The sequence below is a fragment of the Delphinus delphis genome, chromosome 5, assembly GCF_949987515.2.
Source record: "Delphinus delphis chromosome 5, mDelDel1.2, whole genome shotgun sequence".
NCBI classification, from domain to species: domain Eukaryota; kingdom Metazoa; phylum Chordata; class Mammalia; order Artiodactyla; family Delphinidae; genus Delphinus; species Delphinus delphis.
The window spans coordinates 38,077,491-38,100,235 of NC_082687.1; the positions used below are offsets into that span (position 1 = coordinate 38,077,491).

General features: G+C 39.6%; 1 pseudogene; it reads left to right on the forward strand.

The window, feature by feature from the left end:
- Positions 1 to 16,818: 16,818 nt before the first annotated feature.
- Positions 16,819 to 17,169, forward strand: LOC132425356 (tumor suppressor candidate 2 pseudogene; annotated as a pseudogene).
- Positions 17,170 to 22,745: the final 5,576 nt, after the last annotated feature.

Consider the following 22,745-nt stretch of genomic DNA (forward strand, 5'->3'; position numbering starts at 1 on the left):
AATTTTAATTATTTTTCACAATACTTTAGCATCCAAATAGTACCACACTTACAAAGAGTCCTAGTGAATAGCGTATAATTGGAATGCCAATATTTTGGAGGACATTGGCCCAGCATAGCAATAGTTTCATAACAGAACCAAATATTTAAACTAGAAAAATTAAGCTATACTGATAGATGTATATAATAGAGATAGAATAGCATAGCAAATAGGAAGACTGGCTCTTGAGTACACAGAACACAGAAAGAATCAGGGGCTATCACTTAACTACTTGTTTGACCTCTGAAATATTAACATCTCAAAGCCCCACTTTCCTAATCTGTAAAGTTTAGCTAGTCACATAGTGGTGATGAAAGTTAAACAAGGATGTAATAGAATAAATAGAACATAGAAAGTACTCAATAAATGTTATCAAATATTTTGCTTCTATATCTTCTCTGAGCGTATTTAAATTTAATTGTTATATATCCTTATCACCTCTACCCTTATCTATCCCCAGAGATTAGAGTCCGGGTTTACTGCTTGGTCCATTACTCTAAGCTTCTACTAAATACATAATGCTTCCCCATTCCCTCTTTTTTGTCTGAAGAAGGCAAGTATGACTTTTCATTGAATTGAAACAGTGAGATTCAAGACTCTGGTTTGAGTTTGGGGGTGGAAATGGACCATGTGAGCTTAATTTGAGGCTCTGTTATTATACCAGGTATGATAGTCCATTAAAATGCTAGATTAAAGTATTAATTGATTGGATGCCATTAAGATAAAATTAAGATCCATTATGGTGGTCTTTGCTAACACACACAAATACCCAAACCTTCCTTAACCTACCTCTCCCCACAATGTTGTAAAGGAGGTATATGAGCATATGATGAATCAAAACAAAGTCACTTTATTACTGCCTGGGTCCTGTCACAGGCTCCAATGTTAAACCCCAATTTTCTAGATTAGACCAAGTACAAACCCCTTTTCTTCACTAGATAGGCCTAAGGAGCCCTGAATCAGAAGGTCTGCTTCATTTATTTCCACTCCAAAATCAAGTCCAAGTCTCAGATCTTATTTTGTCAATTTTATACAGAAAGCTGAGAAGGGAGGACAAGAGCGTGCTGTCTTATTCATACTCTCCTGATTAAACTTCACTCTAAAAATGTGGCCTGGATAATGTTTTGGTTTTTTTTTTGTTTTTTTTTTTTTTTTTGGATAATGTTTTGATGAATCCCATTCAGCTGGGGGATATAGAAAATATTCCCCAAAAGGTCAGGAGGAGGTTTTCTCATTAACTTTAAAGTGTTTAATAAAATAAAACTATGAGGATCTACAAGCCTTCAGCTCATATGAATTAATTTTAATGTGTTTATGATCACTGCATTTGCAGAAAAATATGGAAAGATAGATATCTCTATGTAATCCTAAAGTAGATAGTGACGCTCAGGGCTCCAGGAACACTGATGTTAAGTATCAATAAAAATGAAGTCAACCTACTAGATTAAAGAACTAACTGAAACCTTGCTATGTCCACAGTCATAATGATCTCATGACTTGTTAACGTACAATCCATAGTCCAGCATATTGGAGATGATTCGGCAGTTAATTGACAGCCTTTTCCAAAGCAAAGCATAGTATGATTAGTGAGAAATGGTGAATACAATATTTATCGTTAAAGAGGAGAGGGAAATCCAGTTCAGAAAGGGGCCTTATACCTGTCGTTGACATTTCTAGCTACTGTTATTTTTGCGACATAAAGGGCCTAGGCTTGGCAAGCATTAGCTGATCATATTTGAATTCCTTTTCCAAATACTATCATGTGTCTTTACAATATGATCCTCTCATGTCCAACCCTTCATTTAAATACAAATATAAAACATAATAAGGTTTTTCTTCTCATCCTATAACATTTTCTCAAAAATAATGTTCCAAAAATCTGATACTCTGATCGTTGATACGTTTTGAAGGAAATGACAGGAACCAATATACTTTGATTCATTCAGCTAAAGAATTACAGATGGTAAAAACTAATCTCACTGACTGAAATGGGAGGATCAAGCAGGAAGATGTCAGTGAAAGCCATACACTTTGGACATCAGCAGTTATAAACTTGTCTCTGAAGGGAGACTGGATCTTCAGCTTCATCAGTAAAATTGTATTAAAACAAAATTAACTTTTGAAAAGGAGTGGGAACATGACAAAAATAATAAGTGCCTAGGGAAAAGAACTAATACTCTCCACCTTAGAACAGGGGCAAGAATAATGAGCTGTGTGTAAAGCTGCTTTATAAAGTTCTAAATAGGTGTTAGCCACCAGTCACATGAGAAACACTTAATAAAAGTTTTTTGAAGGAATAATTGTCAGTTAACTAAATAATTAGTTAAAATTAATGCAAAGTGAACCAGGGACATGAAAGATATTGTACTGAAAGATAATTTGTGTGACTCAGCCAGTTTTCTCCATTCTTATGAAGGGTAAAACTATGCTTCCCATTCTAACAGATTTTCAGCACAGCTCTACTAACAACATTACTTTTATGCTCATAATATGACCTATGCAATTCAGTCAGAAGAGCCAAGAAGCAATATTGATATTTTACATTGATCAGAGGAAATGAAGTTAATTGACTCAATTATTTAACTCAGCATGGCAACACGTCCCCTTGAAGTATTTCTCACTTGAGGATCTCAAGGCACTTTATAAACCCTTAGTGATAAGTATCTCCTCTCCATTTTAATAGGAAGAAGCGGAGGCATACTTAATTTTAATAAAAATTTTCCAGTGGAAAGTGATAGGTCTTCACTCTGAATTTAACACATTAGAATGCTGTTGCCTACAGTATTTCAAGTTAGTATTAAATAAAACATTGCAAATAATGAAAAATTCTCCTCTGTAAGGTCAACAAAATGTCTTTTCCCCCTTAAGAGTATACTTCAGAGGAGAGCAGAAAGGAAACTTCCAAAAACATCTTTGTGGAGCTTTGTGGTAGTTAAGGGCAAGGGCTATGAGCCAGGCAGACCTGGGTTTAAATTGTAGAACCAAGGCTTACAAACTGTGGCTTGGACAAGTTATTTAACTGTTAACAAGTCTCAATTTCCTTGTCTATACAATGATAATAGTAGCAGTAATTCCCTCGTAGGGTTGATGTGAGGATTAAAAGGTGTACACTGAGTAGCACAGTGTCTGGCACATGCTAAGGACACAATATAGTGTACGCATCGTCATCATCATCATCATCACTGGCTCTAAGCACCTGTGATGGATAATTTTATGTGTTACCTAGGAGGGTGTTTTTGGATGGTACTAGCATTTAAATCAGTGAACTTTAAACAGATTGCCCTCCAATTAGACTACATCCAATCAGCTGAAGGCCTGCCTCCCCAGGCAACAGAGAATTCTCCAGATGATTGCCTTTGGACTTCATCTGCACTAACAGCTCTCCTGGGTCTCCATCCTGCCAGCCTTTGGACTGGAACTGGAACTTCAGTTCTCCTGGGTCTCTGCCTGCTGGTCCACGCTGTAGATTTGGACTTGCCAGTTTCCGTAATCCTGTGCACAAATTCCTTACAATAAGTCTCTTTCTCTATATATACACATCCTGTTGGTTCTGTTTCCTTGGAGAACCTTGGTTAATACAGCAACATATACAAGTTTGAGAACCTAAATCATAAAATAGATTTGATGGTATAAAATAGGGTACTAACATCACTTGGAATATAAGATTTTTGAGGGCAAGGATCAACCTTTAAGTATTGACCATGAAACACATATTCAGTAAATTCTTCAAGAATAAATTAATCAATCAGTATATTTTAGCATAACATGAAAATATAGTGTCATTTTTTAAAGCATATGTGAACTGATATACATTAGGCAGAGCCTTAGGATTATAAAGTTAAAAAGACATAGATGAAGAAAAACTCAAATCACCAGCTATGCCAGAAGGCTGTTAGAGTGTATGAGCTGCCCCAAATGTCATCTGAGGGAACAGAATGTCCTAAAGGAAACAGAAAGCTAAGGAATGGATGAATCACATCTGTCATTGTCATGGATACTGTTCATCTTATCTATGTGAACTCGAAAACTGAAAGCCCTATAAAATAGAGTGACTGGCTATCTAATTGAAGCCTCATCTGTTTACTAAATGACCTAGCCCTATAGAGAAACCCTTAATGTTTAATAAGCACTCAAAGTGTATTTGGCCTTGGGCAAAATGTACAAAATGTACAAACATAGTTTCTTTCCTATTGTCCAGTTGTTCTCTACTCTGGGTGCTCATTAGAATCATCTGGAGAACTTTTTTTTTTGACAGTTTCAGATGATTATTTAATTTGTAAATATTGCACAAATTTTAATAGCTTAAATTGTATATACAGCCAAGTAAACACTTGCATTAATGACTTGTGGAACTGGTGTGATATGATCAGTGTGCCACACTCCTTTTTCTTAATTCAGGCCGTAGACTCGAGAGTGGCCTGGAATCTCCAGGAGTGAAGGTTTACTTATACAAGCCAACACTGTTCTTGGTCACAGTATTGAATATTAAGGTATTAGGAAGATATACTCATTTTACATATGAAGAAACTGAACCCCAGAAAGGTTACATACCCTGCCTTAGGTCAGAGCAAGTAGGGGAGCCAGGCTCTGAACCCTGTCTTAAGCCAGCTTGTTGCTGAGTGGGGTGCGAACTCAGGCCTTTGGCCCTTGTGACTCCCAAGGATGGGGCAAGTGTGAAGATTCCTTAGCTGGGGTGGGATAGGATGGCAGGGACAAAAGGTCAGCATCTTCCTGCCTGCAAAACCCCTGTCCAGCCTTGATACTAGGTCAGCAACCTGGGAAGGATGGCTCTGTGCTGGGCTGCTAGGAGCTCTCAAGGAGCCCCTTGTGGGCAGAACAGCTAAAGCTAACCATTTAATTCCCTGGAGCTGGAAACCCAGTCAGGCCCAACTCTAATATGGAATGGAATAGAGGTGACTGGCCTTTTTACCTCTCCATGGGTAAAAGGAATGAGCCGAGGGGCTGACGTGCACTACATTTGGAACTGAAGATTTCCAGGACCCACGTCTGAGTCATGTTGTGTTCTCTGTAGCCTCTACCAAGTCGGGTCTGACCTAGAGCAAGGGCGCAGTGATGTTTTGCAGCAGTGGGGGTCTGCAGGCCAAGGAAGGAATGTGCCCAATGGGTCTGCCCTGTGTTACCCTCCTGTAAACTAGGCTGGGCTATTGTTTCCAACAGAGGGGCAGTCAACAACCTCTACAGTTTGAATACCTGAGTCCAAGGAGCTCCAATGAAGGGAAAGCAGGAACACGCCAAAGTTGGGGGGGTGACTAATGCTCCCCCCTAGCTTGGCTGTTCCCGGTAGGTCTCCAATATTAGACAGCCCTCCCCCAGTGCTGGCACCTATACAGAGTCCCATTTCCTCCTTTATGCAAACAAGGCCTGCTCCAAGGCCCTCAGCCCTGCTCTCTGTACCCCTTTCTCCTAGCTGCTCCAACAGCCACTTCCTTCCTCCTGAGATCCCCGGGACTCCAGTCTCAGGGGGATGCTGGGCATGCAGGCTGCTCAGCTGGGCTTCAGAAGCCCTTCTCCAGGAGCCAGGCTTTGAGCTGCTGGTCAAAGTAGCCCTTGACCCGAAGGGTACCTGTCACCTCATTGACCTGGGTGATAGGTGTTTTCCCCAGCAGCGGGCTCAGAAAATCTTCCACCTCCTGCACACGGGTTCAAGCCCTTGTCCGGGAAGATTCCACATGCCACAGAGCAACTAAGCCTATGCACCACAGCTACTGAGCCTGCGCTCTAGAGCCCGCGAGCCACAACTACTGAAGCCCGCGTGCCTAGAGCCCGTGCTCCACAACAAGAGAAGCCACCACAATGAGAAGCCCACACACCACAACAAAGAGTAGCCCCCGCTCACTGCAACTAGAGAAAGCCCGTGCGCAGCAATGAAGACTCAATGCTGCCAAAAATAAATTAATTAATTAACCAAAAAAAAATAAAAGCTCCCCAGGTGATGCTAATATTTGGCAGCTGGGGTCAAGATTTCTCTGAGCTCCGACAGTCCAAGTGATGCACAAAAACACGTGTAACATACACACACATTAAACCCCTTCACATATCAACACTCTTCATGATCATTCACACTTCTAACTCAAATATTCAGGAAATGGTTAGCTATGACAATTTTCTGTCTTAATGGTTGAGATCCTTGCTATCTTCGAGTTATTTCAATGCTCTTAATTTCCCCTTTCAGAGAGTTTATGAAGGTAGTAATATAGGCACATGGGAGGTAGAGATTTTACTATTGATGAGACGTTAGATAAAATAGGAGCTTGAAGCTAATGGTTAAAATCAATGGCTCTGTTAACCTGTGAATCTTAGGACAATCACAAAAAATTCCAAAGACTAATACAAGTCAGAGACAAAATAAAGTGTGTCTTTTTAAGTGAAAAATTATCTAAAAATAAACTCATTTGTGAAAATATATTTATAATATTATAAAGCTCTGGAACATCTGTACTTATAGGAATTCATAAACTTTTGAATGGCTTTGGAAAAAGTTGTCTTGTTTTGACCATACTAATTTGTAGAACAAGGCACCATAATATCCTGTAAAAACATTTAATTTGCCATACCTTGTCAAATTTTTTATCTAGAAAATTTATATTTGTATGTTTAATGATTTGTTTGCTATGTATCCTATACTAAAGGAATTTCTTTCTTTTGACCAGTTTGGTTCACTCATAACAAGTAGAATGGTACTCCTTAGTTTAATTTATTTTCACTTTTCAGAAACAAATGGCAGTGAGCAATTCCACTTCTGAATATATATCCAAAGTAACTGAAAACAGAGGCTCAAACAGATATTAATACATTCATGTTCATAGCAGCATTATTCACGATAACCAAAAGGTGAAAGCAACCCAAGTGTCTATCAACAGAAGAATGAATAAACAACATGATATACATATATAATGGAATTTAATACAGCCTTGAAAACAAATGAAATTCTGACACATGCTACAACATGGATGAACCTTGAGGACATTATGCTAAGTGAAATAAGCCAGTCACAAAAAGACAAATACTGTGTTATTGCACTTATATGAGGTTCCTAGAAGAGTCAAATTAATAGAGACAGAAAGTAGAATGGTGGTTGTCAGCGCTGAGGGAAAAGAAGAATGGGGAGTTGTTGTTCACTGGGTATAGAGTTTCAGTTTTGTACAATGAAAAGAGTTCTGGAGATGAATGGTGATTATGGCTGCACAACAACATGAATACATGTAATAACGTTGAACTGTATACTTAAAAATGGTTAAGATGATAACTTTCATGTTATGTGTATTTCACCACAATTAAAAATAATAAGTAAAAATACCAACATCAGTCATTTATTCTGCTCATGAACCCACAATCTGGGCAGAGCTGGTCGTGGATAGCTCTCTCCTGGTCCACATGGTATCAGTAGGGGCAGCTCAACTACACCTGGAGGATCCACTTCCATCATGGCTTACTCACATGCCTGGCAAACTGGTGCTGCTGTTGGCTGGGAGCTCACCCCAGGCTATTGATCAGGGACCTTAGTTCTCTACATAGGCCTCTCCATGAGCCTTTTGGTGGCATAGCATGTTGCTTATTTCCCAGAGTAAGTATTCGAAGAAATGGGAATTGGAAGCTAACAATCTCTTGAGATTCCAAAGTGGCACAGGATCACTCCCACTGTATTTTAAGCAGTGGTCAAGTGTTCAAAAAAAAAAAAAAAAAAGTCTGCCTCACCTTTGACAAAGTGTCAAAGAATCTGCAACCATCTTATTCTACTATACCAACTAGCCCAGTTCTTTTCTCTCTTTATTCTGGAACTTTTCTCCACCTGAAGCTTCTGCTTATAACTCAGATTGCCCTGACTTTTCATAGACCTAAATCTAATCCCTCATATATAGCCCCAAATCTATCTCAAGAGCTTCTCTCTATGCATCTTTGGCTTCAAACTCACTATTAACTGTCTGATTCTCTCTTTTCTCAGTCATATATGTGGGAGTAAGAATATGATTGGCCCAGATCATCATTTCATGCTAAGTCATACATGTCATAGATTACAGACATATCTATGCACTGGCTGCCATTAGATCAAGTGCTCCTAATCCAATACCTGTAGCCAAGGGTGCTATTTTATATTATATGACTGTTTTGGCTTATCTTTTTCGTATATGCTGTGAGTATGGGGGTGAGGGAGATGGGTAGAGTTGTGCAAGGGTTGTGAATGCAGCAAGCACCATAATTCATTTTCCTAGAATAAAGTGGAGCCTTTACTGGTTCTGAAAATACTTATCCACTGCTTCCTCGGTGATTAAGGTATTGAAGATATAACTGGTTTATTGTTTCTCCTTCTTATACCTCCTTCAAAAAAAATGCATGTGGATTTCCTATAACATTTTCTTTTCCCCTTAAGATTGCCTTTAAGATCCACTTAATGCTAATGTCTCTGAATAAAATCATAGTGTGATTTTCTCTGGACCCTGCATTCTACACAAGATTAATATTTCCTATTCAGGTTAGCAGTAAAAAGGTAGCAGTACATATGTGATCACTTCCTGTTGGACAAAAACTCTCTATTTGGCCAAACTTTAGTCAGGCTCTTCTAAGTCCCCTTCTCAATTAGGCTTTGACCTTGGGCTTCAGTGTCCATCCTGGCTGGGCCTGCACACCCAGTTCAGCAAGAATCCATTAAGTCAGTTTAGACAGAATCCTCCACCCTCCGTATCTGATCAAATTCCTCATTTCTCACCATCCTCCAGGTGATATCTAATCACCCTAGCCTGTCCTCAGCAAGAATCCTGTCAAGTCAGTTTAACCAGAATCCTTCCTTACTCCTGATGTTTCTTCTTAGTAATTTTCCATACACTGACCCCCACCTTGCTCCTTGGCTATAAAGCCCCTCTTGTCCCTGTAGTTTTCTTCAAATCATTCCTGGCACCACTTTTGTTAGTTTGGGTTCTCCAAAAAGAAAATGCCAAGATGGGATTAGATGTACAAAAGATTTATTGGGGGAAAATCCTGTGAAGGAGAAGGAGCTTGTGGAGGTAGGAAAAGCCTTCAAATCATGATGCACATCTGCCCTGTGAGAGAGAGAATGGAGAAGGATTGTATAGGCAGGGTCTCAGATGTGGCACAGTTCTAAGTCTCCACCAGGCAGAACTCAGGGGAGTCCTCTGGCCAAAGTCACCTATTCAAGGACTCCTGTAACTATAAGAATGGGTACACATTAGAACAAATCCCCGTGCTACTCAGACTTTGGCTGAGAGAAGGCTTTGGGAAACATGGCCTTTACATGAAGACAAGAGTGAATCCAGAAGGACAGCAGCTGGGGCCATCAGTCAATTATGCTTCCTGCGGAAGGAAACATGAGTGCTGTATTTTTATGACCACAAATGAGTAGTAGCTACAAATGAGGCCACAAAGTAGGTAGGCAAGGGTCAGATGATAAAGTGCCTTGTATTCAAAGTTTATAATTTATCCTGCAGTCCTATAGTATAAGAAAGGGGCTGGGGAAAAGAAAACAGAGTCAAGAGATAACAGTGAAGTGGGATTAACTGGGCATGATGGCAAATTAGACTGGACAAGAAAAGAGCCTTGACTCCCAGGTTTCTGTCTTGGGAGGTGAACTGAAATTCATCACACGCTACTAGGAGGAAAACTGCACCCAGGTTTAAAGCATTGGTATTATTGCTGACCCAATCCAACACTATTAAATACCAACATAAATAATCCATCACCTCTGTGTTCCTTTAACACAATAATAATTGCACACTATTAAAAATAATAACATACTATAGTTAAAAGATAAACTAAGGTAAATTAAACTCTTGAAAAGTTTCTTTGAGCATACAGTGATTCAAATCAGGCAGCACCAAACTGAAAATGATTAGGTGCCCTCCCCAACAGGAGCCAGGAAAAGGCTTTTAGAGAGCAGATTAAGAAACAATGCAAGGAAATTATTTGATTGGCTGTAGCTTAAACCCTGCCTTATCTGGGAAAGCCTAGTTGGCTCTTTGTGATTGGTTGTTCTCAGGTTTCCATTTCTTGACCTTGAGGCATCTGCAGAAATTGACTCTGGCTTAGGTTTTGGTTTGTTTACATAGGCAGCCCAGGCATTAGAGACACCTTGGTCTAATGGCTTCCTTGTTAATTACTTGAACACTACAACTTTATGAAGCTTAACAGGAGTGTTGTATTAATGGGTGTGTATTAGTGTTGTATTAATATTCTTCACATTAGGAATAGATTGGTTTTTGGAAGAAAACTAAGGTATGTAAAGTATATTTGTACTTAGATAAATTCTGGAAGAAAAGAGCCTCAGTTATTGTTGGTGGAGAGCCTGAAACAAAGTCAGACATCCCCCAACTCACTGCAGCTCTGCAGAGCAGCCTCCCTCCTACCCCTTCAGACCAGGAGTCTCAAAGCAGAAGTAAGGCCCTTGGCAGCTGAAATCTGCTACAGGGGAGCTGATAAGAGGCGTGAAAAGCTCTGGGGCCAAGACCCCCTTAAGATTCTCCTGGCACATGGAGAGAGTTGGAGTCTCCCCAGGGAGTACTTGATGAGGGGACTGAGGGCAGGGGACAGTGAGAGGAGAGCAAATTGGGAATGAAGATGAGAATGGGTCAGAAAAAGGTTTCATCACTCTTCCATGGACCATAGGAGAACAAACATTTAAAGTTAAAACTCCCACCTTCCAATTTTATACTCTAGGGTAAACATTTCAGCTTAAAAAATGAAACAAAATAGAACAAAACTGTCTTACCATATGTTGGTTCACAAGCTCAGGACTTCTCCCAGATGAAATTCGAAACTGGCCCAAAACACATAGGGCAAGGAGAGACAGAAGAATGAGACAGGGCCTCCCTGGTGGCATAGTGGTTGAGAATCTGCCTGCCAATGCAGGGGACACGGGTTCGAGCCCTGGTCTGGGAAGATCACACATAACGCGGAGCAACTGGGCCCGTGAGCCACAACTACTGAGCCTGCGAATCTGGAGCCTGTGCTCCTCAACAAGAGAGGCCGCGATAGTAAGAGGCCCGTGCACCGCGATGAAGAGTGGCCCCCGCTCACCGCAACTAGAGAAAGCCCTCACACAGAAACGAAGACCAAACACAGCAAAAAATAAATTAATTAATAAACTCCTACCCCCAACAACAACAACAAAAAAGAATGAAACAGACCCTTCCGTTGTTGGTTGGCACCCTCAGGAGCTTCCCAGGTGAAATCTGAAACTGGCCCCTGTTCACGGAGGTAGGGGAGAAACCGAAGAAAGCCGCAGCCGTGCCAGGTAGGTGGCGAGCTTAATAAGCTAGGGAATTACATACGAGGCTTATCTTGGGCGGCTGCTAGACCAGTACATCTTCGCACCTGCCCGCCAGAATCTTGAGTTTTTATAGAGGCCTTAACGGGGTTCAGTCACATATTCTGTCCAGAAGATCTTGGCAACACATTGCTCTCTCAAGGCTGCATCCTTGAAAACGGCTCCCACTGTGGGAACGGTAGGCAGAAGTTCATCCCAAGGACGGGGAGGGGGCGAGGAGCCTTCCACTGCCCAGGTCCAGTTCACAGGTCAACCGGCAGTTACGTCCTCCCGCTGACCTCCTCCCACACCATGGAACACAATACAATAGTTAGAAGAGAGGTAGCATTCAAAAAGAGGGCAGCCTGACTCCCTGCTACCTGCTGTCTGGTCATCAACAGCCTTGCCCTTTCGCATTAGTAGGGTCATAGTTTCTGCAGAAGGTATTGAGGAATAGTCTCTGTACTTATACTACTGTGTGACATGAGAGAATGACTATCAATTTTGAATATTAAAGTGCAATGGTTATTGTAGAGGCTCGATTAAAATAACCAATCAAACGAGTTAGTGTTTTCCAAAGTTCATTTGAATTATAATTTTGATTTAATTTAAAAAGTTAATAAACTTTTTTTTATTCAACTGTCACACACTTTGTCTTAAAATATAATAAATAATTTGTGATACTTTTTCTATAGATAAAAGAACATGCTTTTACATTATGATGAGAATAAATTCTAAACATTTACATTAAAATTACAGATCTAATAAACTAGAAAAATGTTGATGGATTATTTCTAAATTATTAGTCACTTACATTATTTCTAAAAGTACTACTTACATTTTAGCAATTTGTCTGTATTTATGTTACAAATGTAGAAAAATAGCTTATCTTCTTATCCCTTCCTTTTCCTATCCAGCACCTAGCAAATTGTAGACATTTAATAACACTGGAACAAATCAGAGATAATGCTATGTTAAGACTAAATAATAGAATAAGGAAAATAAAATTGACAAAAGGAAATACTAAAGAAAGATGATTTTAGACAAATTGGACTATCCAAAATTGAAAGCCTGCAAACAAATTATTGTTTGTCAATTATAAGTAACTATTCCCTAACAAAATATATTTTATACCTTAATAATGTCTTCTATTAAACAACATTGCTAATTTGTTCTGGTGATTCTCTAAATCTGCTTTTACAGAACTACAGTTGTGTGAGCTGAACCAAGGTATGCTGGTTAACACGGGATAATGGTGCTGATATTTTTATATGTTCTAAATTTGTGGTGCCGATAAAGAATTTATTGAGGAGGCTGAAAGTCTAATACGTGATTTATATTGCCTCAGAGGCAGAATTGCTACTGAAATTGAGAAGTGTTAACAGCTATTTTTTCAAATGACTTTTCTATATCTTAATTCGTATTCTAATTTCTTTGTTTGTTTTTTTTTTGTCTTGCTGTTTCCTTGCCAAAAATATAACATGCTATTTCAGTTAAGAGGCTCATATTATTACCACTGTGGGAGGTTTCATGCAGATTAGGCAAAACAATGTGGTTGTTTTGTGCATATGGTAATCAAGTTTGAAGGCTTCTCATGACAAGTCTCATTCCTTGAGAATTTTCCCCTCTGTATGTTAGAAAAATCAAAGCACAAATGCCACACTGATATCTTTTCTTTTTAATGCTAAATATGTTTTTAAAGATTTATTATTTATTTATTTATTTATTTTATTTATTTTTGGCTGCATCAGGCCTTAGTTGTGGCACGCCAGATCTTTGTTGAGGCATGCAGGATCTTTCGTTGTGGCACATGGGCTTTTCGTTGAGGCACGGGCTTCTCTCTTATTGTGGTGTGCAGGTTTTCTCTCTCTGGTTGTGGCGCACAGGCTCCAGGGTGCGTGGGCTCTGTAGTTGTGGTGAGCGTGTTCCAGAGCACATGGACTCTGTAGTTTGCAGCACTCAAGCTCTCTAGTTGAGGCACGCGAGCTCAGTAGTTGTGGCGTGCAGGCTTAATTGCCCCACAGCATGTGGGATCTTAGTTCCCTGACCAGGGATCGAACCTGTGTCCGCTGCATTGTAAGGTGGACTCTTTACCACTGGACCACCAGGAAAGTCCTGCTACATGGATATCTGATTTCAATACCAATCACGTCTTCCTCCAAATCTCTTTATCCCTTAATCTCATATTAAGAATTACAAAAGCAAATTAGATTAAAATGTATAAATGGTAAATATGTTAATGTTTTCAATAAATCCATAAAATACAGAGCCTATAATTTTCCATATGGTAATTTATCTTCGTTTCTTTTTTTGAAGTATAGTTGATGTACAATATTATGTTACTTTCAGGTATACAACATAGTGATTCAACATTTAAATACATTGCAAAGTGATCACCATAATGTCTAATAACCATCTGTCATCATACAAAATTATTACAGTATTATTGACTATATTCCTTATGCTATGTATTGCATCCCTGTGACTTATTTATTTTACAACTGTAAGTTTGTACCTCTTAATCCCTTTCACCCAAACCTGCACCCCCCCTCCCCTCTGGCAACCACCAGTTTGCTCTCTGTATCTGTAACTCTGTTTCTGTTTTGTTTTGTTTGTTCATTTGCTTTATTGTTTAGATTCCATATATAAGTGAAACCATATGGTATTTGTCTTTCTCTGTCTGACTTATTTCACTTAGCATAATACCTTCTAGGTCCATCCATGTTGTCCCAAATGGCAAGATTTCATTCTTTTTTACAGTTGAGTAATATTCCATTGTGTGTACATACATATACCATATCTGTTGATGGACACTTAGGTTACTCCCATATCTTGGCTATTGTAAGCAGTGCTGCACTGAATATAAAGGTGAATATATCTTTTCAAACTAGTATTCTTGTTTTCTTTGGGTAACTACGCAGAACTGGAATTGCTAGATCATATGGTAGTTCTATTTTTAAATTTTTGAGGACCCTCCCACAATTTTCCATAGGGGCTGCTCCAATTTACATTCCCACCAACAGTGCATGAGGGTTGCCTTTTCTCCACATTCTCACCAACACTTGTTATTTGTTGTCTCTTTGATGATAGCCATTCTGACAGGTATGCAGCAATATCTCATTGTGGTTTTGAGTTGCATTTCCCTGATGATTAGTGATGCTGAACATCTTTTCATGTGTCTGCAGGGCATTTGAATGTCTTCTTTGGAGAAATATCTATTCAGATTCTTGGCCCATTTTTTAACCAGATTGTTTGGGGTTTTTGATATTGAGTTGTATGAGTTATTCATATAATTTGGATATTAATCCTTTATTATCTATACCATTTGCCAATATCTTCTCGCATTCAGTAGGTTGCCTTTTCATTTTGTTGATGGTTTCCTTCACTGTGCAAAAGCTTTTTAGTTTGATGTAGTCCTATTTGTTTATTTTTGATTTCCATTTGTGGTTCCTCAGTTATGGAGTTCTACTTCTTGTCCCTTGCTCATTTTTCTATCATAGATGTTCAAGGGCTTTTTATAGAAAGTGTTGGAAATAGATAAAACCAAGTGAGCAAAATATTGATATCTGCTGAAGTTGGATGATGGCACAAGAGGGATTTCTTATGCTACTCTCTCGACTTTTAGCTATGTTTAAATATTTCTATGATAAGAAGTTAGCTCTGTCTACTGAAAAGGTCTAAAATCAGTGACCACACCTAGTGTCAGGTTGTGAGCTCTAAATATCATTCACCAATAAAAAAAAAACTAGGGGTCCTTACAGAAATGGCCAGATTCAGGTTCAGTTCAGGAAATTTATAAGATGAGCCTTAGATATCTTGTGCCAAAAATCAAAGAAACCACCAAACTATAATAGGGTTATGTCAAAAGGACATAAGAGCCAGCTTGGCCAAAGATGGAATAATCTGAACATAAAAATAATCATTTCAATTCACTGAAAATAATTGTATAAAAATGTATGAGTCATAATGATATTCCAAAAGAGAACAAGAGAGCAAAAACAAAAATTAACAAGAACTCATCAGAAATCATTAGAGGTAGTTAGAGCACTGACTTTTTATTTTGAAAATGACAATTATAGAGAAAGAAATAAGCTTTTATCTCATCAGTCCTGTGCAATTTATTTAAAATAGACCTAGTTGATGAAGGAAAGTTACTTAGAGAAAAATTGCAGAAAGTAAATGTAAAAGAAATGGTAGAATGGGAAAAAAACATTAAGAGAAAAAACTATCAGTTTTTTCTGACAGACCTTAACAATGGGAGGATCAACTTGCCACCACCAAAACCAATGATCCAACTTAAGCATCACTAAAAGTTGGTCAGCCACTTACTATGAGCCTTTAAGTATGATGCAATATGGAGTAAACAGCATAAGTAGTCTTGTCAACAAATTCAGTCTAAATCTAATCAAAGCTTTCAAACGAACTTCTAATTTAAGAAATATAGGAGATAGAGACAAGTTAAACAATACCATAAGGAAGCAATACCACAGGAAATAAGCAGACAAATGCAGAATATTAATCATTCCTCAAGACCTGAGACAAATGACCCAGTTTCTCCAATAAATCAATGGCAAGGGGAAAAATGGAGGTGAGACTGTTCTAGATTAAAATAGAGCAAATAATATAATAAGTGTGATAATAACTGTGAACCTCATGTGCTTCCTGAATCAAATAAATCATCCATGAAAAAAAGACATTTTTTATGCAATTGGAGAAACTTAAATGTGGACTACATATTAAATGATATGAAGAAAATATGTTAATTGAACTTAATATGACGTTAACAGTGTCTTTATGTCAGAAACAAATCCTTATTTTTTGGTGGTACATATTAAAGGATTTATGGATAAAGTTACCTGGTGGCTTACACAAAAAGTAGAACTTTTTGGTAGATTTAATTATTGAAATAGAACCTAGCAAATGCCACAAGCTTAAACTTTGGAGAAATATTGGTATTTTACTATATATCATGTCCTCCTTTACTGTGTAATTTGTTGTAACTTTTTTCATATCTTCAGCAATGTTCACTCTGCATCTCCTGACAATTCTTTATGTAAAAGGAGTGCCTGTTGGTTTGGTGGATTCTTTCAGGCATTTTACTGTAACAGCGTGAACAACTGCTTGTTGCCTTTGCAATTAAATAAGAAATGTTAAAGGAGGCTCTCAATGTTTTTATTAATTTTTAGCAAAGTTTTATAAAGTTCTGGATTGAGTATAACTTCAAACATTGATGAAGAGTTATAGAATTTGTCTTCATGTTCTAGATACTTAGTGTTAAAATGGCTTGCTGATCATTAACCAGTGTATCAAGGGAAAATATACACTTCATGTGATATTCATGAATAATGACAGTGGATGTAAATCTCTATTTTAAATATTATTCTCGATTGTTAAAAAAACTTTTTGGGAGCCTGTGGAAGGTGGCGGAGGCGGCGGCACCTACGAGCATAGGCCCTGTGAGAGCGAAGCTGCCGCGGGGCCCGCCGTGCGCCGGCGGCCCTGACATGGGCACCCACGGCTCCAAAGCTCGGGGCCTGCGGCCCTTCGCCTTGGCAGCGGAGGGCAGCGGCCTGGAGGCTCTGTTGCTGAGCAAGCTTTGGTGTGACCGCAAGGCTGAGTCTTGCCCCCCTTCGTATTCTATCATGGAGTGCTGTGGCTCCATGTTCTAGGAGGAGGATGGGGATCTGGCTCACGAGCTCTATGAGGAGACAGTCATCACCAAGAACGGGCAGAAGCAGGCCAAGCAGAGGCAAGTGCATGAGAACCTGATTCCTCAGGGCATCGTGAAGCTGGATCCACCCCCCACCCCACCCCGCATCCACGTGGATTTCCCTGTGATCCTCTTTGAGGTGTGAGCCTGGGGGGTGGCAGGCATAAACACCCCCTGCCCCAGCAAGAAACCCCCAGGCTCCAGGTGTGGCTTCCATTGAGGAACCTAGGCTGAGGCCATAACATCAATAAACTCCCGTGGCCCGGAACCTTCAGCTGTGAGCAGGGCCGTCCCGCAGTGCTGGTTGGGTGTTGCTTTGTATGTGGACAAGAGGTGACCGGTGGCTGATGGCGGAGTTACCAGTCCCCCTTTCCCAGCTATCCCTCCGAGGAGCATGGCAGGGCATGTGCTGGTCAGGAATGCCTAGCTCCTGTGCCCTTGCCTGGCCTGCATTCTTGCAAGCTTGCCCAGTGCCCAGCCCTGCTGGCGGCTACAGCACTTTACAACCAAGGTCTGCCTTCTTCCAGCCCCAGGGTGTAGGAGCTGTGCACAGGTGGGAACTTCCTTTCCCTCACTTCCTTTACCCTCTCGTTGGAGCATTTCAGCCGTTTGCCACCTTGATTCCCCCTGTGTTGGAGAGAAGCTGGGAGCAGACTCGCCAACCTGGGACACAGCAAAAAAAAAAAAAAAAAAAACCGAGCAGTTAAAAGGGCACCTAGAAATGCAGGAAGGAAATGCATTTACTAACCCTAAGTTTTCTGCCAAATGGGCAGGGAACTGCTGGAGCTCTCTCCAGGGTAAAAGGTGCCAGTGAGCACCATTGTTTGACTTCCCACCAGGACTGTTCCAGGCCCATGCCAGCACCAGCCATCCTGCCAATGTTGCCTCAGTGTGGCACTCCCCAGGGACTGCCCCAAAACCACACTTCTAGCTCCAATCAATCTGCCAAAGCAGTCTACATAGTCTCTACAAAGCAGTCTCCCACGCAAGGCCACTTTTTCAAGACCAGTAGAAGTAATTTTTTCACCTAATTCATGGAAACTAAATCCAAAGAAAGGGTCATAAGGATGTTTAACAAACTCAGGAGAAGAATGGAGGAACTCAGTGAGAATGTCAACAAAGACTTAGAAAATGTAAGAGAGAACCAACCAGCGTTGAAAAATACTGTGACTTAATTAAAAAATACACTACAGAGAATCAACAGCATTTTAGATCATACAGAAGAATGGACAAGCAATCTGGAAGATAGAATAGTGGAAATCACCCAATCAGAATAGCAAAAAGAAAGAATTTTTGTAAGTGAGGAGAGCTTAAGGGACCTCTGAGATGACATCAAGTATACTAACATTCATATTGTAAGGGTTCCAGTAGGAGAAGAGGAAGAGAAAAAGTCACAGAACTTATATGAAGAAATAATACCTTCCCTCATTTGGAGGAAAAAATAACCAGACATCCAGGTCTAGGAAGTGCAGAGAGTACCAAACAAGATGGACCCAAAGATATCCACACCAAGACATATTATAATTACAATGGCAAAAGTTAAAGATAAAGAGAGACTCTTAGAGGCAGCAAGACAAAAACAACTAATCGTATACAAGGGAAACCCCATAAGACTATCAGCTGATATCTCAGCAGAAACTTTACAGGCCAGAATGGAGTGGCATGATATATTTAATGTGCTGAAAGGAAAAAACTTACAACCTATAATACTCCATCTAGCAAGGTTACCATTCAGAATTGAAGGAGAGATAAAGAGTTTCCCAGATAAGCAAAGACTAAAGGAGTTAATCACCACTAAACGAGCCTTACAAGAAATGTTAGAGTATTTTTTTTTTTTTTTGGCTGCCTTGGGTCTTCATTGCTGCATGCGGGCTTTCTCTAGTTGCAGTGATCAGGGGCTACTCTTTGTGGCAGTGTGCAGGCTTCTCATTGCAGTGGCTTCTCTTGTTGCAGAGCACGGGCTCTAGGTGTGCGGGCTTCAGTAGCTGTGGCACGTGGGCTCAGTAGTTGCGGCTCGTGGGCTCTAGAACGCAGGCTCAGTAGTTGTGGCACACAGGCTTAGTTGCTCTGCGGCATGTGGGATATTCCAAGACCAGGGCTCAAACCCATGTCCCCTGCATTGGCAGGCGGCTTCTTAGAGAGTCTTCTTTAAGCAGAAAAGGAAAGGCCACAACTAGGAATAAAAAAAACATATGAAACAAAAGAATCTCACTGGCAAAGACAAATATAAGGGCAGGCAGTGAATCAATCACTTAGAAAGCTAGTATGAAAGTTAAAAGACGAAAGCAGTACAACAATCAATTATAACTACAATAAGTATTTAAGGTATACACAAAATGAAAATATGTAAAATATGACCACAAAAACATAAAATTGGGTAGAAGGACTGAAAATGTAGTGCTTTTAGAATGTATTTGAAATTACATGACTATCAGCTTAAAATAGATGGCTATATTTGCAGGTTGGTATATATGAACCTCATGATAACCAAAAAACTCCAATGGACACACAAAAAATAAAAAGAATCTAAACAAAACACTAAAGGAACACATCAGAACACAAGAGAAAAAAACAAGAGAAGAAGACAGAAACAGAGAAGTACAAAAAGAATCAGAAAACAATTAACAAAATCAACTATATGCCAATAAAAATTTTAATAAATAAAATTTAAAAAAAAACAAAATGGCAATAGTACATACCTATCAATAATTACTTTAAATGTATCAATAAATGGACTGAATGCTTCAATCAAAAGACATAGGATAGGGCTTTCCTGGTGGCGTAGTGGTTGAGAGTCCGCCTGCCGATGCAGGGGATGCGGTTCGTGCCCCGGTCCGGGAGGATCCTATGTGCGGTGGAGCAGCTGGGCCCATGGGCCATGGCCGCTGGGCCTGCGCGTCCGGAGCCTGTACTCCGCAACGGGAGAGGCCACAGCAGTGAGAGGCCCGTGTACCACACACACAAAAAAAAGACATAGGATAATTGAATGGATTAAAAAAAAAATAAGACCCATCTATACGTCGCATACAAGAGACTCACCTCAGATCTAAAGACACACATAGACTGAAAGTGAAAGGATGGAAAAATATATTCCATGCACATGGAAAAGAAAAGAAAGCTGAGTAGCAACATGCAGATCACACAAAATAGACCTTAAAACAAGGACTGTAACAAAAGACAAAGAAGGACATTACATAATGATAAAGGGGTCAATCCAACAAAAGGATATAACAATTGTAAACATTTATGCACCCAACATAGGAGCACCCAACTGTGCAAAGCAAATAGTAACAGAAATAGGGGACTGCAACACAATAATGGTAGGGGATTTTTTTTCAATATTTAAAACTTCGTATATATTGGTTCCTTTTTTAAAATATTTATTTATGTATTTATTTTGGTTGCGCTGGCTCTTAGTTGCAACATGTGAGCTCTTTGGTTGCAGGAGACAGTCTCCTTAGTTATGGCATCTGAACTCAGTTGCGGCATGCATGTGGAATCTAGTTCCCTGACCAGGGATCAAACCCAGGCCCCCTGCATTGGGAGGCAGAGTCCTATCCACTGCACCACCAGGTAAGTACCAATAGTAGGGGATTTTAATACCCCATTTACATCAATGGATAGATTACCCAGACAGAAAATCAATATGGAAACACTGGCTTTAAACAACACATTAGAGTTGGATAGATTTAATAGATATATACAGAACTCTCCACCTAAAAACAGCAGAATACACATTCTTCTCAAGTGCACATGGAACATTCTCTAGGACAGATTACATGTTAGACTACAAAACTAGTCTCAATAAATTTAAAAAGACTGAAATCATATCAAGCATCTTTTCCAACCACAATGGTATTAACCAGAAATCAACTACAAGAAGAAAACTGGAAAAAACACAGACACGTGGAGACTAAGCAACATGCTACTAATCAATCAATGTATTGTTATTGGGTTGATGAAGATATCAAAGAGTAAATTTTAAAATACCTTGAGACTAATGAAAATGGAAACACAACTGTCCAAAATCTGTGGGAGGCAGCAAAAGTAGCTCTAAGAAGGAAATTCATAACAATAGAGGCCTACCTCAAGAAATAAGAAAATTCTAAAATAAACAATTACATATGCATTTAAAGGAATATGAAAAAGAACAAACAAAGCTTCAGGTCTGGTTGCACCTGAAAGACACTAAGCACAAAAGAGTTCTTCAGCCCTACATAGTATGAGATAGCTAGGTAAGACCTCTCCCCAATGTCTAGGAGGCCCGAAGTGAGACAGACTCACTTAACATCCTAAGAAGATGCCCTTTACATCCTAAGAGAGCCCTTTACATCCTAAGAAGGAATGAGAGAGCAGCCAAATGTTTTTCTTCCTTGGTAGTTTGAATGCTGTGAAGACTGGAGAGGTCTCACGGATGAGAGAGGGAATTAAGCCGAAGACAGTACTAGAATTACGTGACAGGAAACCAGATAAGGCCAACCAGGACCCAGCAGATGACAATGAGAGACTGCTATAACTGGGAATTGAACCACCCGGCAGAGGCCAAGCCAAGAGCTGGAGGCCGCTCACACCACCGTATTATGACTATGCTTAAGCCCTTTGAAGGTAAATGCTGTGCCAAGGAGGGGAGGGGAAGGGGGAAAAGAACGAAGGGAATTATGTTTACCTGACAATGGTGATTTTTCCTCTGTAATAGCGGCCCTGAAATAATGTGCTTATTTTCATTGTGGTTAAGTTAAACTACAGGTAAACAATGTGACATTTTCATTATACCTGATAATGTAGCTCAGAAATTTTATAAAAGGCATGATATAGAATTCTCTGTTCCTTGAGGATTTTACAGTAGTGGTTTATTAAACTCAGTCTTATACTTTTTTGGGGAGTGGCTGCTTTTCACCATGGCTATTGATACAATCAGGTTTCCAAATTCATTTTTGCATCCGTTTTGGACTATTATAGTTTCTCAGAAATATCTATTTCATTAAGATTGACAAATTTAATACCATCAAGGTACGTACCATTGGTACCATGATGGAGCATTTGTCATCTCCTTTGCTCAGTGGTAGAATCACTAATTGCTAATGGTATGCATTCAGTTTCCTAGTTTTTTTTCTCTATTAACTTTGATGAAAGTTCTAAATTTTTATTCATCTTTATAAAAGAAAGAACAGAAAACAAGTGTTGTATGTCACAGTTCAGAGTACAACTTCTAGAGTCAGAGATTAACTGTATTTGTATCCTGACTCAGCCCTTTACCATAAGACTTGGAGTAAGTTACTTGATCTCTATATGCATTGTTCTTGCCTGTAAACTAGAGGTTAATAGTTGTACCAAACTTATAGGGATATTGTGTAGATCATATCAATTAAGACATGTACAATGCCTAAAACAGTGCCTGATGTTGCTGCTCAGGAAATATTAGCTACTGTGGTAGTTATATGTAACTGGTATGCAGCATCCACTCCAGCCTGTTCCAAACGTTGCATTCTACACTGTAGCATCTGAAAACCACATTTTCTAGATCTATTTGAGTCAGGGTTCTGGGTAAAAATTAGGTCCCATCTAATCTAGCTGCAGCTGCAGCCTGTCCCAATCATAGAGACATTGAGTTTTTCTTCAAGAACAAAGCCCAGTGGTGAAGAGCAAAGAAGAAACAGCAATGGTAGCAGGGGTAGCTTATGAACCGAGATTCCTGATTCCTGTATAAAGTCTGCTATTGTC